The following is an 18591-nucleotide window of genomic DNA, read 5'->3' on the forward strand; positions in this document are numbered from 1 at the left end:
TACCATGTTTGCTCATTCTTGCATATTATATGCAATCATTGAGTCCACCAATGGTGATAACATAGTACAGGAGGAGATAACACACACAACTGGATGGTGACAAAGGCACATGATCTACAAATAAATGCAGAAATGTGCATTTGAAATGCTGTCCTTCTGAAAAGCGGAACTCCATGTTAATGACAGCATTGGCAAAATTCCTGCTATTCAGGAGCCCAGTGATGCAAGCAATGGAAGCACAGTTAGATAGCAATTTGAACACTGACGATCAATTGTCCATACTGCTATTGAAAGCCTATGTTGTGCACATCATAATTCATGACATCATATTGATATCTTAGAATTGTATGATAGCACTGTAGTCAAATCTCATTACAGCAGTAATATAGTATAATTCTCTTTTTACATGCACTTCAACAGACACATGTAGCATCTGGAGAGACCACAAGACTTCCTCAGCAAGACAACACAGGGCCTACACAACATGCCATGATTTATGTGGATAGATTGAAATCAGATAGGATGAAGTGACTTCTGCCTGGTCTCCAGGCCATTCTCTGTCCCTGCTCTGGTGGGAATACTGCATATACAAAAATGTGATATAGTGGATGATATCAGCAGTGTCTGTTGAGGAGAAGTTGACAGTGTCCCACATGCTGACATAAAATGCTCTCTCGAATGTCAAGCAACAACTCACACACACACACACACACACACAAACACACACACACACACACACACACACACACACACACACACACACACACTTGACAGCAGTGAGAATAAACTCCCTACCTATCTAAAATACACAGACTAAAGAACACAGTATGTTATGCAAGCACCATGGCACAAGTCAGATTTATAGAAAAGTGCAGATGAACTTATAGTAGATGACATCAGCAGGCCATGTGGGAGACAAGAGGTTGGGAGACCTATATGAAATGGATGTGTAGCCATGAGTAAGTATCAAAATACTGGCAATCCATGTAATTGGAAAAGTAACTGTAGGATACACGTCTGCTCTACTGTCTAGACACACACACACACACACACACACACACACACACACACACACACACACACACACACACACACACACACACACACACACACACACACACACACACACACACACACACACACACACACACACACACACACACACACAGTTGACTGCAGTGAGAACAGAACCCCTACCTATCTAAGTACACAGACTACAGAAAGAACCCCTACCTATCTAAGTACATATACTAGAGAAAACAGCATATTAAGCAAACACCATGGCACAAGTCTGATTTATAAAAAAAGTGCAAGTTAACTTATAGTAGATGACATCAGCAGGCCATATAGGGGCAGGATCTTAGACTTATATGCTGGGCAGCCATAGGTCACCTCTCAGCAGCCTGCATGATACTGAGTACAGTGACAGGTATGTCAGTCTTTCCATGTATGTCATGTTTGGAGGCTTGGGAGTCTTCCAGGCACAACCATGTGTTCTATTCAATTACTGCAGATGTCTGTTGAGGGACATAAAGATGTGATCATTGTACTTCTTTATTAGTGTGATAAGGGTAGAGTACACCAGAGATATGACTACCTTGGTCTTGGATGTGACATCCATATGTATGATGTGTGCAACACAGATTGCGTGTGTCACCACTATGGGCACATAGTGATGAGCTGATGTAAGTATATTTTTTGTGCTTGATCTAAGTGTTTCAGTGATTCATAACAGTACTGTGCTGTTGTTATTTATTTGCTTGATTGAATTATTACTTATCTGTGTCTGCATTTATATATTTGCTTGACCTCTGTCTGAATTTTGTTTCATGATCTTTCCTGAAAAATGTATTTGTGTTCTAAGTCATTTTCACATCACTTGAGCTTAAGCCAACTGGTTTAACATAGGGGGGTCCTTTACACTCTCTGGGGCAGCAGGGAATTTGAAGTAAACTCATTCCAGGGTGGAACTACTGGTCAAACAGCTTTTGTGTTTATCTGATTGCCTCAAGGCTTGGTTTTGGAAGGGTTTTTTTTATCTTTCTGGTATAAAAAGAATTACCTCTGTGTTAAATTGTACTTATCTTGCTAGAAGCTCCATTGTTCCTGACTGTGATTTCTTCTTAAACAATCTGGAAATACAGAGTTGATATACGTATATTTTCAGCACTTGATCTGTTTCAGTTATTCTTAACAGTACTGCGTTCTTTTTATTTATTTGCTTGACCGAATGGTTACTTATCTGTGTCTGCATTTATATATTTCCTTCACCTCAGTCTGAATGATTGACTGAATGGTTACTTATCTGTGTCTGCATTTATATATTTCCTTCACCTCAGTCTGAATTTTGTTTTTCTCCCACCCTTTTGCCCCATTGTTGTTTGCTTAAACTTCTTAACCATCTCATTAGCTCATTCTACCTTATACAGAGAAATCATTTGGGAAGATCATCTCCCTTAGTTTCCTAACTTTGAATTATCTTCTGTTCTTCCTCTCTTCCTTTTCACTTTGCTTAAAAAAGCATTATTCAGCTGCTTTTACTGCATTTGTGTTTCCTCCTCCTACTCTATTACTTTGCCTTGCTCTTTCTGCTGCTTGTTCTCTAAAGTGTTCAATTGCATCTTTTCTACTGCACTTATTACTGCCTGTTTGTAGCCTGTTTAAATTGTGTTATTCCAAGCCTTAGTTTTAGTTTAAGCATTTGGGATTTAGGTCAACCCCTTAGCTCTTCCTGGCATCTCTCCCTCAGGTTCTGATAAATACAGATGGACAATTTCCTAGAGTTTCTCCTGGCAGTCTGGTTGATATGGCATCCTGAGACAGTGCAGCAACTCCTCATGTACACAGACAACCATGTACTACTATCACCTAGGAACACAAGTTGGGAGAGATGCAATTATATTAGGAACTTAGAGTCTATGCTATCTCCCATCACAAGCCAGTATATCTGGCTCTGAGAATGTTGTCAACACAATTACTACAGCTCAAACACCACACACACCTACACAATGCACATCCACATATTCAGAATTTCTTAACAAAACATACCCAAACAAAGGAGACCTCTGAGGCAAAAACACATGCAAACTCCATAACCCTCCACACCACATACCATGCATAGTCCACACATCTGTGTCTCAAAGCCATTAAGGCTTAACCATAAACCCAACATATTAGTCATAGGAGACTCCATTGTGAGACAAACAAATGTGCTTCTCACCAGGCTGGATAAGGAAAAAGTCACAGTTAGTTGTTGTCAGGTGCCAGAATCCACCATATCACACATGCACTCAAGTCTCTCAACAACAGGTACTGTTATGTCTCTGTCATAGTCTATGTTGGCGTGAATGACTTGAGACATACCTCCCTGAACTATAGGAAGAGAGACATGATTGAGCTCACTGAATATGTGTCCCTGGTAGGTATGTCCCTAACTTGAAGCAGCATTCTACCATCACCCAGAATGATTACTTAATACAAACAGAAAATGATTGACTCTAACAATTGGCTTAGTTTCTGGTGTCATTCCTGGGGATCCTGTACCTGACAGCCTGGGAAGACATGATTGAGAGACAACAATGCTTTGCCAGAGATGGCCTGCATCTTTCTCACTTGGGCTTCAGGCTTCTGGCAAAGGCTCTTGCCTTCCTCATAGTGCCTTTTTTAGGAAAAGTGATGAGGTCAAAACTACCAACATAAAAATTTCAGCAAAATGCAAATTAAAGGTCATAATGCTAAATGCTTGGAGTCTAAACAGGAAACCGCACTCATTGCAAGCATTCTTAACCCTGGAAAATGCTGACATTTGCGCAGTCACAGAAACCTGATTCAAAGCTGTAGGCAGTGCCCCAACTTTACCTGGTTACTCATCCTATCATACATTCAGACCCCAAACTGTGGACAGCAAAGCTAAAGGAGGTAGAATTTCAATATATATTAAAGACATATACATCTCCAGGCTGGTCATACAGTATGGCATGCAAGAGATACTACAGCTGCAGTTAACCATTGACAACACCCCTATTCAAATCATAGCTAGCCACAGGCCCCCAAATTTGACTCAGGATGCCCACTCCACCTTTCTGGACCTCTTTGAATCTATCAATATTCAACTCTTTCCCTGATCCTGGATGACTTTAATTACCCAAACATAGATTGGAAGAACTACTCATGCCAGAACACAAATGCCCAAAGATTCCTTGATTTTGTCAGTGCAAATGCTTTGGAACAGCTAGTCAATACTCCCACAAGAGGTGATAATATCTTGGACTTGGTATTAAATAACATGAATAACCTCTGCAGCATCTCTACAGTATCATCTTCCCTGGTATGATCCAACCATAAAGTAGTCACTTTCAAAGTCACCATCTCAGGCAACCCCACTCTTGGTAGGGTCAAACAAAAAGACTTTTCCAAAGCTGATTACAACCTCCTGAGGGATGGTATAAACAGCTTCACAGACTTGTTCCTCACTGCAGGAACTGGCACTAATATCCAAATCTACACCAAAGTACAATACAAGCATTTATATAGATGCATGGAATTGTGAATACCCAACAGGACAAAATCATCCTTCGCAAGGAAGAGTAAACCTTTCTGGTGGATATCTGCAATAAATAAACTCTATAACAAAAGGAAAAAAAATTGCTGTCCAGGACCAAAAAGAAGCAGGCACCCAAGTGGAAGCAATCTTTCCTTAGCCTGAGCAAGCAAATAAGAGCACTAGTAAAATACTCCAAAGCCAACTTTGTGTCCATATTGGCCATATCTGCTAGATACAGTTATAAAGCCTTCTTCACATATAGACACAGTCTAAAAGTAAGCACCCAGATCTGCTTAGAACTGGTGGCCAAGGACACCATATACACAAATGCTGTAGACATAGCCAACCTGCTGGCTGACAGATTCAGATGGGTAGCAAACTGGGTCACTGATAGAACCCACCTAGTCAAAATAGGAGAAGCCACCTTAAGCAGTAGACCCATAATGAGTGGAGTACCCTAGTATTGGTCTTCAGGCCTCTGTTATTTGGGATATACTTTTCTGAGGTGCAGGTCAAAACCAGTGGGATATGCCTGAGCGAGTTTGGAGATGACTGCAAGCTGAGTGCTGTCATCAATTCCCCTAGTAACATGGAAATCCTCCAAGAGGGTTTCACCCAAACAAATGAATGGTGCCAGAAACATGGCCGCAAGCTGAATAGCAAACAATGCATCTTCATTCCTTTTGAGGAGAGTAATATCCCCACAAATTATCACATTAATAACAACATCCTAAGAAAGCAATTAGTCATGAGGGATTTTGGCATCCAGTTTGATAGCATCCTGACTTTTGACCACCATGTTGCTTCCATTGTATGGAAAGCTTGCTACACGGCCCACCTCATAAGTAAGGGTATCTCATCCAGGGACAAGGAAGTCATGACATCCCTGTATTCTTCCCTTAAAAGGCCAATTATTGAGTACAATGCCCCTTTCGGCATGTACCGTGCAAAGCTCATGCAGTGGCTGGAGACACCACAGAGGTTCCTCACCAGGAGAATCCAGGGCCTCAAACATCTACCCTACACAGACAGGCTAAAAACCCAGTCCCTCTACTCAGTTTCATACAGACTCCTCAGAGGGAAACTCTGTCTGGCATACAAAGCAATCTCAGACCCCACCTTGATGGGACTGCTGCATATCCATAAGTTAATCTCCACTCAAGTAACCCACACCCATGACCTCATCCTGATCTGTGACATCAAAATGACTTGTTGGTGGGACAGGTTTGTGTTACAGAGACTGCCCCATATGTGGAATAGAATTCCTCTCCATGTCATGCAAAGTACCTTATTGTACCTTTTTAAATGCAACCTGGATAACTGGATGGGAAACAGAAAATACACCCCTAGGATTCTACCTGTGTCCCTGCTGGACAGGGGCATCAGGTTTTGACTTGTCTAAACATGGGCTAAACTCTTGGCTAAGCTTATAAGGGCCTCAGGGCCAATAGCCTAGTAACTTCCTATGATCCTATCATCCTATGAAAGTGTAGAGTGCTATCAGCATGTGTTCCCAAGTCTCACAACACTGTGTTTGAGCTTAGGAGGGTGCTATGTTTATCTTAATTAGCAGGGGTACTTCTTTAACAAAGGTATCAAAGAGTCATTGTATGCTTAAAGTTCAGTCTGTGAGTTTGTCACCAACCATCAGTCTGTGTTAGCTCCTACTGTAATATGTTACCATCATTGGGGGACTCTATATGAGTGCGTCCAGTTAATAATCATCTGCAAACTTGGTAAACTACAGGAAATCTACTGTTGCCTGTGCTTCAGAGAAGTATTTCCCAAACAGCTGAGGGCCCAACACAGATCCTTGTTGTGTTCCACTGGTGAGTATATATTATGCTGTGTTTCTGCTGTTTACTGTCCACTTCCTTTGTATGACATGAAAGTACATGTAGAAACATTACAAACTGAAGGCCCTATCTAACTGTATGTCATATATTTAAAATGTATCCATGTGTTGGCACACCCCAAACACTACAACCCCGGGGTCTCAGTACTCTTTCCACTCATATATCAACCATACAAAATGTAATATCAAATGTTTTGTGCTATGCAAGGGACATCAATCTGGTAACATGCAGAACTACAGCTACTGACCCATATGCTTAAAAGCCTTATCGGCATAGCTACTACAGGAATCAGCATGGACCATACACACAGGGACATTGATGACCTTCAACATACTTGACCCTACCCATTTTGGGTTTGCCAAGGGTAGATCTTGCCTATTGAACCTTGAGGATTTCTTTGATACTGACCCCAAAAACCTGGATGACAGAAACAGGACATACCACCTATGTTCGGTTATCCAAGGCTTTTGACAATATCCCCAATTCATGTCTCATAGTGAAAATGTCCCATCTGGGAATTAAGTCATACAGTACTAGCTGTATAGACAACTGGCTCACCAACAGAATACACACTCTCAAAGTTGGGACTGCATCTCCACCACTAGCCTACTTACCAGTGGAATACCATAAGGATCTGTGCTGGGCCATCACCTATATGGAAACTACTTCCCTGAAGTGCAGCCAATGCTAGGTAGTCTGTGGTTTACCAAGTTTGCAGATGACTGTTAATTGGACACACTCATATAGATTCCACCAATGATGGTAACATATTACAGAAGTGGCTGACAGAGACAAATGATTGGAGCCAAACGTACAGACTGAACCTTACAGCAAGCAATGCTCATTGTCCCTTTTGGCAATTAAGTATCCCTGCTAATTATGATATACATAGCACCCCTCTCAGCTCAAACACAGTGTTGTGAGACTTGTGAAGACATGTTCATAGTAATCTACACTTTAATCACTATGTGTCTATAGTGGTGAGACACCCATTCTGCATTGTGCACATCATACATATGGACATCACATCCAAGAACAGGGAGGTCATAGCTCTGTTGTACTCCACCCTTATCAGACCACTAACTGAGTACAAGGCTCCCTTCTGTCTATACCTCACCTGACAACTGCAACAACTGGTGAAAAAAAATAGAGGTTTGTGAATGGGAGAATGCAGGTCCTCCAAACATCACATAAATGGAAAGATCACAAGACTTATCACTGTACTCGGTTTCCTGCAAGCTGTTGAGAGGTGACCTATGTCTGACCTACAGAGAAGTTTTGCAACCTTTCCTACTGTAAATGCTGGACATCTGCAAATCAAATAGGACAGGAATAACTTGGACCAGGGTTCTCAACCTAGCCTGTGACATAAACCATAAACAGAACATGCAGGGAAGACAGCTATATCGCCCAGTGACTCACTCTCTGTTGTAGGCTCCCATAGTGTGTGAAGCTGTGCTCCTTACTAACCCTGTTCAAGTGCATCCTTCACTACTGGTTGGGTGATTGCAAAGTCACCTCTGGGCTGGCACCTATGTCCCTCAGAGACAGACCCAGTTGTTGCTATTCATAAAATCTTCTGCTGACAATGACTATATAAATATTATTAATAAGAGTACTTGTGTTTTTACAAAACTAGGCATTTATTGCCTCATGTACACTGAAAGCCATGTACTCATAAAAATTACAAATACAATATGTGATAGATGCAACTATACAATGAATCTAGAATAAATGATCTGTCTCTCAGGAAACAATAAGCCAGATATCAAACAGGTTGTCAACATCCACACTTCTCCTCAGCAGACTAAGTGATCAACGCATAACCTCACATATGCACAGGTAGTCATTAGAAGCTTACCAAAAGAGCAGAGACCTTGCAAATTCAAGCCTTTTGCACACATTGCAGTCCCAACAGAACCCATTACACATGAAAACAAATATATCAGTGTGTCTTAAGCCCTTAAGGCCCTTAAGGCAAGCCACCTGAAAACCAGTCTCTTGGTTGCAGACGAATCCATAGTGAGACACACAGATGTCCCCCTCACCAAGTTGTACAAGGAGAAAGTCACGGTCAGCTGTCTGTCAGGTGTCAGTATCTGCAAAGTCATGCACGCATTCAAGTCTCTCAACATTAAGCACAGTTACACCTCTGTAGTACTTCATGTTGAAGTTAATGACTTGAAATGTACCTCATTGGACTATATGAAGAGAGATATAACTGACCTCTCAGATTATCTGTCCCAGACAGGTATGTCTGCAGCCCTAAGCAACATTCTACCTTCATCCAGGATGATGCCTCAATACAAACAAAGCAATTGTTGACTTCAACAACTGGCTTAGCTACTGCTGTCAATCCAGAGGGATCTAGTCTTTGTCAGCTTGGGATGATGTGGTCAACAGACTAAACTGCTTTTATAGGGATAGTCTTCATCTGTCACCTCTTGCCTTTCAGTTACTGGCCAATGTACCTGCCTCTCCCATAGTGCCTTTTTAGGCAATTTCATAAGAACAAAATTTCTGACATAAAAATATCCTTGAAAGAGAAACTCAGGGTTATGCTACTTAATGCTAGGAGTGTAAATCAGAAGCTACACTGAATGGAGACAGTACTCATTTGGGAAGATGTCAACGTTTGTACAGTCACAACAACTTGGTTTAGGACCACAGAAAGAGTACTCCAGCTATGAAAGGCTGTCATTTCTTCCACATGTTCAGGCTGCAAAATTAATGTGAAAGAAACAAAGGAGAATGTATAGCCATCTTCACAAAAGAGAAATACACATCAAGACTGGCTAAGCAGTACAACTCCCTAGATTTACTCCAAGTCCAACTAACTGTTGGAAAGACCCCCTCCACATCATTATTAGTTACAGGTCCACCAACTTGAACCATGACAGCCACACAGTGCCTTCCTGGACCTTACTCATAATACAGCCAAAACCCCTAGGTATGGGTGACTATAACTATCCTTCCATCGACTGGGAGACATATATGAGCTCAAACATGCTCACTCTAAAGTTCCCGCACTTTATAAACACAAATGCTCTGAAACAGTCTACACCCCCACTAGGGGATGAAATGTCCTTGACCTAGTACTCACCAACATGGGAGATCACTGCATCACCCCATATGTGAGACCCTCCCTGTTAAGGTCTGACTATAAATCAGTTACATTTAATGTAACAATCATTTATAATCCCCCTCGGGATCCAAAAGGTTAAAAGGTTTCTCCAAAGCAAACTACAGCCTCCTAACTGATGGCAGTCATAGTTTCCAACCTCCTTCAACCACTGACAGTAAAGACTCCTATATGGAGGCATACACAAATGCCCTGTATAAACAGCTTTACAAGTGTATATTCTTAGCTGTATTAGAACAGATCAAGACTTGATCATGAGAAAAACATCAACCCTGTAGGACATATAACATAATTAGATTATACAACATGAGAAAGAAACTGATGTCTAGGAATTAAAGGGAAAAGTCTCCACAGAAGAACATCCTCTATAGCTTGAACAAGCAAATGAGACTTATTGTAAAGTCCTCTAAAGCTAATTACAAATCTGAATTACCATCCATAGCTAAGGATGATCACAAGTCATTCTTTAGCTATGTCTGTAATATAAAACAGAAGGCCCAGCTTTGCACCAAATTAGTAGTGGTTGATACCAGTCATACTGAACCTGAGGACATCACCAACTTGTTAGCACAGGTTTGGCAAAAATTTCACACTCCTTATCTCCAGCAATCATACCCAAATCATACTTATCACCAGTTCTTTACCTATTATCTCAAAAAAAACAGGTCATAACTACACTTGCCAAGGCCAAAAACACAGTCTCTATGAGCCTGGATAACATCCCAGGCTGATTTCTAAACAATGTAAAGCAAGAGCTAGTGGAACCACTAAGCACTCTCTTCAATCACAATCTAAGTACCGGCTTTGCCCTGCAGAGTGGAAAACAGCAACTGTTCCTCTCTTGCACAGAGGGGGTCCCTCAACCGACTCTAGAAACTATAGAGCCATAAGCCTGACCAGCCTTGTCTGTAACGCCATGAAGAGAATCATATTGGACCTTATCAACAAGAAGAGTGGTGACCATCAAACTCTTGACCAGGCCCAGTTTGACTTTGCTATGGGTAGTTTATACCTTTTAAACCCAGTGGAATTCTTCAGTGTCACCAAACACCTGAATGAAGGCAAATCAGTACATGCTGCCTATCATGACTTGTTCAAGGGCTTTGACACAATCCCCCACTCAGGCATCTGTGAGAAACTTACCCAGCTGGGGATTAACCCATACATCATTAGATGGGTAGCCAACTGGCTCACCAACAGAATGCATAGAGTCATACTTGGGGATTCCACCTCTACCTGTAGACCTGTTACCAGTGTTGTTCCACAAGAATCTGTGCTGTGCCTCTTACTGTTTGTAATCTATTTCTCAGAAATTCAGGGGATAACAGATGGCCTGTAGCTCACCAAATTCACTGATAACTGCAAACTGTGTGCAATGACTGAATAACCAAACAATGTCAACATACTACAAAATGGGCTTACATATATAAATGATTGTAACCAAAGCCACAGACTTAAAATTATCCCAAAAGAACATGCACTATTATCACTTTCAGCAAAGGAGAGCCACCTGCAAATTACACTATTAATAATACCCCCCCCCCCAAGTTGCAACAGAATGGTGAGAGATTTGGGAATACAGATTGATAGCAACATCAACTTTGATTATCATGTGTCTACAGTGGTAAGGATGGCCTTTTACATTGCACAACATTGCACATCTAATAACTAAGGGCATAGCATCTAAGACTAAGGATGCTATCAATCCACTGTACTCGTTCCTCATCAGAGCAATAATAGAGTACAATGCGCCCTTTTGCAGGTACCTCATCAGAAACCTGCAGCAGTTGGAGAGACCTAAGAGGTTTCTTACCAAGAAAAATCCAGGGACTTCAACACATGACCTACATGGACAGACTGAAGGCCCCATCCAAGTACTCTAGTATAGACTGTTGAGAGACAACATGCGCTTACCACACAGAGCAGTCTCGAACCCTGCCTTAATGGAAATGTTGCACCTCCACAAATGAAATGGTACAAGACTCACTTGCTGTAGGGACCTTATCCTAGCCTGCAACATCAACAGGACATGCTGGAGAGACAGAGATGTCTCCTAGAGATTGCCACTGCTATGGAACAAATGCCAAAGTCACGTGAAACTCTGCTCCTTAATAATCCTCTTTAAGCATAACTTGGACAACTGGATGGGAAATTATAAAATTACCTTTGGGGTTTCAACTGTGCCCATCTTAGGCAGGGGCAACCAGTGATAAACATGGATTTGCAAATATGGACTACATGTCTTGGTCTATAAGGGAACAATGGTACAACTTCACTAGGCTTGTAAAGGCCCTAGAGCAATTAGCCTAGTAACCTACTATGAACCTTTGAACCTAGGGCCATTATTGTAGTAGCTTTGTATGAACCTGTGAAGCTATGAACCTATGCGGGCCTGCCAACATCTTGTCTCACATGTCTCTTGCTGATGTCATATACTATAAGTTCAGCAAAGTATTGCAAAAGTCAGACTTGTACTGTGGCACTTGCATTAAGTACTGTGTTCTGTAGTTTGTCTACTTAGGTAGGGGTTTTATTCTCACTGGAGTTATGTGTGTGTGTGTGTGTGTGTGTGTGTGTGTGTGTGTGTGTGTGTGTGTGTGTGTGTGAGTGCTCTTGCTTGACATTACAGAGAGCCTTCTACCGCAGCATGTTGGATGCTGTTATTACCATTTTCTCAGCAGACACTGCTGATGTCATTAGTTATATCAGATTTTTAGTTATGCAGTCATCCCACCAGGGAATGGTCAGACACTGACCTGGGAGCCAGACAGATGTCACCTCATCCTATACCAGACAGTTTACAGTGACATGGCTTTTATTCTAGACACATTCATTATGGTATGGTTTGTATGCCTTGTGTTATTTTGCTGAGAAAGCCCTGTGGTATCTCTAGCTGCTGCATCTGTCTGTTGAGGTACATGCAAAAAAGATTATTATACTGTGTTACTCTTCTGATGCAGTTTGACTACAGTGCTGTCATACAATCCTAAGATCTGAACATGATGACATGACTTATGATGTACACCATACATTTGTCCTAGAAAATCTTTAAAGGGAGAAGTTATAAAGTAATGATACACACTGCAGTTTTTGACTTCAAAACCCTTACAAGAGCATTCACTATAAAGTTGTAAAATTTTAAGCTATCAACTGTCTAACTTTCCAAGACCAATATAAGTCAAAGGTGCAATGAGCAGTTTAACAACACAAATGCCTATATACTAAGCATTAACTGATCTATGTACCCTGAGCATCTGACATAGATTTTCTATCCCTGAATCCAAAATATAGAAAACAGTGATATGGCAGTTATCATCACTTGCACAGGGGGTTGTGTGGTGAGGCCAGGAAGCCTAGGTTGAAACAAAAGGTAAGTGAGTGTGTGTGAGTAAAAAGAAGAAGAAGGAGGTAGACATTGGGATAAAACATCAAAAGGACAGTGAGACAAAATAAGTAACTGTTTTGTGTGTGTGTCTGTAGGGGTACTGTAGCTGAAATTGGTGTGTGAGTGTCTGCAAGTTCTGTGCTAGCTGTACATCTTGGCCTGTCTGACAAGTATGAGCCTTGCACAGAAGAGGTGGCAAGTCATTTTAAAAACATGCTGGCTATGCCCTTGCAACTCCCACTCTAATATCACCCACCCCATCCAACCACTACTTTTCTTTCCACCCCACTAACTACCTTGATTATAGCAAGCTCAGATGCTCATAATCCTAGTACTTTTTATACAGCAGGAACCTCTTATTGTAACATTTGTTAATGTTTGTTATGTACTTCGCAGATAAATATTCTAGTTGTCTACTGATGTACTATGTTCTTCATCTGTAAATATGTTTGTAATTAATTGCTATGTTAAATTGTTAATTGCTATGTAATCCAATGTAACTACTGTCTGTTTATTTTAACTGTGGAGCTTTTCTCCCTGGAATTCCACTGAAAATGGACCTATGTCCAGTCAGACACTCCCGGTCAACAAATGTAAATAAATAAATAAATAAATTCATCTTTGTCATCCATGACCACAAGAAATAGCTCTGCCGGGAGTTGCACTGGCACGTCCATGCCCATAGTCAGATGCAGTGCTGCCACTTGAATGTCACCAATGTCTGTTTAATGATCTCCCTACACAGGGATACCAAGGACCCCAACCCCATGGCCTGCCATGTCTGGATGTGGACAGCACATTCACTGATGGAGCAGGGGAAGTATTTCCACTATGGAAGTGTAGTCAAGCTGACAGCAGATGATGTGGCTTACCTATGCTGTTGAGGATACTGTTCAACTCCCAGCAGATGTTTCATCACAGACAATGTTCTTGCCATGACAGACACCCGATGATCCATCACAGACACCCCTCATTCCACTGTGTCATTCATCCGATCCAGTGATTTGATAACACAGTGGAGGCAGTAATGCATGTCAGCCCTGAGCATTTGCCTTGATTAACTATGGGAATGTGCCTGCACTGTCATAACAGCCCTAAATATAAGTTGAGTGGCACGGGAAGTGACGCCTGAACCAGATGGATGAGGGACTGCAGGCCACCTCCGAGCACCCCTATCAATCCTCTTGTGTGGAACCTCACCCATTCTTTGGGCCACAGTAGCTAGACTTTCCTGATAATTGTTCTTGCCCTCCACACGTCCAGTGTCTGTGGGCTCAGTGACTTGGTAGGTGTAGGTCTATTGACTGTGTCCAATGGAAATGCATGGGATGACTGTATGCCAACCTCTGTGTTAGATTCAACTTTTGCACCCCCCTGACTGTGCCTCAGTTTGGTTACCATCATGATCAGAGTCTGTTGATACACTGAGGTGGCACAGGGGCCACACTCCCACTGTCAGGTTCACCTGTGATAAAAAGCAAGAAACACTGTAAAACTTTAATACCTGCACTGCTATAGTGCAATATATGCTAACAAGCTAACAGTACTGCCTCTATTACAGACAGTACAGCAACAGACATAACAAAACTGAGATCAAAATCACACATTACAATATTTCTTTAAATTGATCAACAGTATTGACATGAAAATATTTGGCTTACTATCTGCATGAGATGTACTGTGCTGCAGTCCAGACATTCCTGGAAGAAGTTAGGCAAGAGGTAAGGGCTTCATCACCACAATTAATAGTAACACATTTACCCCTTAATATGTGCCTTAACTCTACTTTCAACAAAAATGTGGCTGACATCTCCAGCCTAAGATTATAACTATAACAATCTTCAATCCTCCCCTAAAAAAGACATGTGGTACAGAATTAACTTATTCATTTTAATTGTTTTGCTATACAACAATACTCAGCTGTTCAGATAACAAAGCCTACCTGGAAGTCTATCCTGAGATGGGCTTGCTGTCTTGGAAGGTGTTGTACTCACATCCAGGCTGGGAGCTATCTGGATTGCTAATATTTACTAAGAACTCTTCATTGGGGGTTAGTAGTTGTTCCCAAGCAGGCCCTCCCCCAGTAACCATTTGGTCATGGTCCACTGCAGCTGCTTACCTCCATACAGATGTTATCATGTCAGTGGCCCTGTGGTGCACCTGTTCATATGTTCTGTCATGGCCACCTAATAGCAATGAGGTCTTGGACAATCTGCTGCCATATTCTCATCCTCCATGCTATATATCCTCATCTCCTTACCAGGAGAAAAGCACCATGTTGCCAAAATCCATCAATAATTACTTGATTTTCAGGATCAGTGAAGGGGGTCTCCATTGATTAACATGCCTAAGTGACATACTTGTAGGTGTACTAAAAGACAACAGAAGTATAACACGCATAAGTATCACATAACTACAAAATAACTCTTTCCAGATAAAACAGTATTACTCAGTGGAGAAACATAACACAGTCTAGAGATGTGAAATACTAACAACAGGCAGGATGCAAAAGAAGGAGAGTAACAAGAGCAACATATCCTTGTTTGTGCCATAACAGTAACTCACCTTTGGAATCCACAAAAGAACAGTCTGTGCTTGTTTGTGCCATAACAGTAGCTCACCTTTGCACCCCCCCCCCAAAAAAAGAGCATTTTATGCTTCTTTGTGCCATCTGACTTGCCCCTCAGTTATTGGCAACTGAGTAGAATATTATTCCCAGTTAATATGCTCACACATTTTAAGACCAATGATATAGAATGGCTTACACATTGCTTGTATCAGGGTACTGGTCAGATAACTGATGAAACACCAAGAAACACAGAAAGGTTAAGACAGTGCTGCATATTTGGATGGCACAGTGGTGCAGTGGTAGCATTATCACCTCACAGCAAGAAGTTTTCCAGTTCAATTCTTGACTGGGGTGCCTTCTATGCAGAATCTGCCTGTCCTCCCTGCATTTGTGTGGGTTTCTTCTGAGTGCTCCGGTTTCTTAAACTCACCTGGAACTGTAGATGTAAACTGAATGGAGCCGACACATAACTTGTAGTTAAGAAAAATACTACTCTTTAATATCCATAAAGTGCCTTTCATCATAGTAAATGCTGTAACTTCTTCAGCTGCAATAATCAAAATAAAACCCTACCTTTTTATACCACAGTCAGAAACTCAAACTAACTGAATAATTAATAGACCATGGTTAGTTAAAATACCGATTTTATATATACAATCATCCATTTAATCACATCTTCCATACCCCAGTAACAAACATAAATATACTTCATATAAAAAGTATTAGAAAGTGTTTTATCACTAACTTGTATACTGTGTGTATTGACTATCTACTACCATAAAGATATGAGTAAAAACAAATAATATAAAGTTTATAAAACTCTAAATAAGAATACAAATGTTAACTCAAACATCTTACTTTACTTGTTCTGTAAACTAAAAAACTCAAGTACTTAGATTGTAATTTGTAAAAAAAATGCAACACAGTCATCCTCCCTACCTAAATTACTGTAAATTAATAAAAATTATCTCATAAGGTTTTATAGTTTTAGTATACATGAAATAGAGCATACTTCGTTCAGTCCTGGGTTTTGACTTGCATTTGTTCTAAGTTGCCATAATAATTCAAGGCGTTCCAACTTCAAAGAATCTGTCATCCTGCTATAGCAGCTGTAATCTAATTTATTGCCCTAAACAAGAATTTGTGTTCTCTAAATGCCGAAATGTGTTTAGCTAGAACATTTTCTTCGTTGAACCTACTAACTTTATTGGAAAGATTCACTCAGACCCTGCTACACTTTGCTGTGAGGGAAAGGTTGGTTTGCTTTTTATTTGTTGTATTTTGTATTCGTTTATTGCCTTTTTATATTTTGAGTGCTGTGATTTGTTTTCTTTACCTTGTGTTTTGCTTGTGTTCTGCTTTTAACTGCATATTAAAACTTCAAAAGATACCACAGCTCCGTTTCTTGTGAGTCAGGCAGAAATTAGAACTGATCAATTAAGGACTCATAAATAAGATAGATGAGGTCATTTAAGGTTAATTATTTGTGAACTGAAGGGGTGGAGCTAGGAACTAAACCTTCTATTTAAGGGGTAAAATAAAACATTTCAGAACTTTATTGGAAAGGCTCACTCAGACTCTGCTACACTTTGCTGTGAGGGAAAGGTTGGTTTGCTTTTTATTTGTTGTATTTTGTATTGGTTTATTACCTTTTTATATTTTGAGTTCTGTGATTTGTTTTCTTTACCTTGTGTTTTGCTTGTGTTCTGCTTTTAACTGCATATTAAAACTTCAAAAGACCCCACAGCTCTGCTTCTTGTGAGTCAGGCAGAAATTAGGCAGAAATTAGAACTGATCAATTAAGGACTCATACATAAGATAGAAGAGGTCACTTAAGGTTAATCATTTGTGAATTGAGGGGGTGGAGCTAGGAACTAAACCTTCTATTTAAGGGGTAAAATAAAACATTTCAGAACTTTATTGGAAAGGCTCACTCTGACTCTGCTATACTTTGCTGTGAGGGAAAGGTTGGTTTGCTTTTTATTTGTTGTATTTTGTATTGGTTTATTGACTTTTTATATTTTGAGTGCTGTGATTTGTTTTCTTTACTTTGTGTTTTGCTTGTGTTCTGCTTTTAACTGCATATTAAAACTTCAAAAGACACCACAGCTCTGTTTCTTGTGAGTCAGGCAGAATTTTTTCCCCACTCCCCCACCCTGTCACTGTCATGTTCTTAAATACCACTGTCTTTTGAGCTGCCTGCCTCTTATGTTAATTTGACCATATATCTCATTTCCTCTCTGCTTTCACTGGCTTGTGTGAGTAAGCACAAAATTATCATTTTGTGAAATCACTCCCCTTCAACTATTTAAATTTATTGGCCATTCTACTGTATTCCATAGTACCGGAATACAAAAGTGATCACCCCCTTTCAGTCTATCTTGCTGTTTTAAAAATAGTGACTCTCCACTAAAACTTAAACTTTTAGACAGGTAAAACTTAAATTACCTACTTTCACATCTAACTTCTCTAGTGTACACTGCAGTGTTTAGGATAAACTTTTTTTTTGCATCTTACCTTTAAGCATCCCTGTGACTAGCACTTGCTCTAATACCTGCTGGAAAGCACCAGTAAGCCTTAAACTGATACAAGCACTCAAATCTCCTTATTAATAAGGAGAAATTAATCATAGGCACTAAACAGCCTATAATTGCAAAGTACCTTGCTAAGGTAAGGGAAAACAGCTCCTGTACTTTAAAAAAAAAAAAAAGCCAGGCATGTCCAAGGGTCAGCTTCCGTTGATTTCTCCTGTCCACCTGGTGAATCTGGGCATACTGGGGCAATGCAGCATTTGCGTCATGTACATAGACAACCCTCTCCTCCTACCAACCAACACTACAATCTGTGAGAGATGCACTTACATAGCCAAACTGGAAGCAGCGCTCTCTCCACTCAAGATTGTGCTAGACAGTCAAGAGGAAAAGGTTAACACCCGCACTACACCTCAAGCAACACATAGCCCTTCTAAACTCACACCACCAACAACACCCCCCACCCCCCCATTAAGGAAACCTCCATAAACAACTTCTCCAAGGCCAACTTCATGCTACTCAAGTCAGAAGTTACAAACTTCATGCCACCCATGCAGACGGAGTC

This window comes from Protopterus annectens, chromosome 4.part0 (assembly GCF_019279795.1).
Source record: "Protopterus annectens isolate FY-2018-M chromosome 4.part0, PAN1.0, whole genome shotgun sequence".
In the NCBI taxonomy this organism is placed as follows: domain Eukaryota; kingdom Metazoa; phylum Chordata; order Ceratodontiformes; family Protopteridae; genus Protopterus; species Protopterus annectens.